Here is a 1,106-nt window from a genome sequence, read left to right as displayed (position 1 = left end):
ACCCCCAGGCCGATGACGATCAGAGGACGATGTATGAGTTTGCTCGACCATTTTGGATGGGATGAAAACTAGTATAGTAAGACCTATTGTAGCGGCTAACAACTTTGAAATAAAAGCCAATGTTATCCAGATGATCCAACAGAGCGTGCAGTTTGGAGGATTGCCTAGCGAGGATCCTAATGCTCATATCTCCAACTTTTTGGAAATTTGTGACACATTCAAGATAAATGGAACAACCGATGATGCCATTCGGCTAAGATTGTTTCCATTTTCCTTGAGGGACAGAGTCAAGAGATGGTTGCAATCTCTTCCACAGTAGACAATTACTACCTAAAAGGCATTGGCTGAAAAGATTTAATATAAGTATTCTCCTCCCGCTAAAACTGCTAAACTTAGAAATGACATATCTTCTTTTGTGCAGTTTGATGATGAAAGCATGTACGATGCATAGGAGAGGTTTAAGGATCTTTTGAGATGCTGCCTGCATCATGGATTGCCAGTATGGATGCAGGTTCAAACCTTCTACAGTGGGTTGAACCTTACGACGAGGCAGATGGTGGATGCTGTAGTAGGTGAGGAGCTAAACAGTAAGACGCCCGAGCAGGCTCAGAATTTGATAGAGGAAATGGCCATGAACAATTATCAGAGGCAATCCTTTAGAAGCCGACTAGAAAGACAGGGAGTGGTTAGCCAAGTAGATTCTACAGCAGCCTTGGCAGCTCAGGTGGAGCTTCTAACCAAGAAGATTAACCAACTCCAGATGCCAATTCATGCAGCGAATGATGGCTGTGAGTTTTGTGGTGGCCCGCAATACAGTGCAAATTGTACTGCGGGAGGTATGTTTGCTTCATCTTCCTCTACTTTTCAATCTGCCTCTACTGTATCTTCTGATGTTGAGCAAGTTGATTATATAGGGAATTCCCAAGGCAGTAAAATGATCCTTACAGCAACATATACAACCCTGGGTGGCGCAATCATCCCAACTTCAGTTGGAGGAACAATAATGCTCAGGGTCCACTGATTTCGGAGACTTCATGTGACCACAAAGCCGGTGAGCTGCTGACTCCTCCTCCACCAGAAAAGAAGCCAAATTTAGAGGAACTTAT

At 43.9% G+C, this 1,106-nt stretch overlaps 1 non-coding gene across 1 annotated transcript; it reads right to left on the bottom strand.

Moving 5' to 3' along the window:
• Positions 1–388: 388 nt before the first annotated feature.
• LOC112536543 lies at positions 389–495 on the bottom strand. Its single transcript, XR_003080533.2, has one exon. It is a non-coding gene; the product is annotated as a small nucleolar RNA R71 (small nucleolar RNA).
• Positions 496–1,106: the final 611 nt, after the last annotated feature.

This window comes from Ricinus communis, unplaced genomic scaffold (assembly GCF_019578655.1).
Source record: "Ricinus communis isolate WT05 ecotype wild-type unplaced genomic scaffold, ASM1957865v1 Ctg59, whole genome shotgun sequence".
Classification (NCBI taxonomy): Eukaryota; Viridiplantae; Streptophyta; class Magnoliopsida; order Malpighiales; family Euphorbiaceae; genus Ricinus; species Ricinus communis.
Note: the sequence above shows the minus strand (reverse complement) of the source record. Positions and strands in the feature narration are given on the sequence as shown.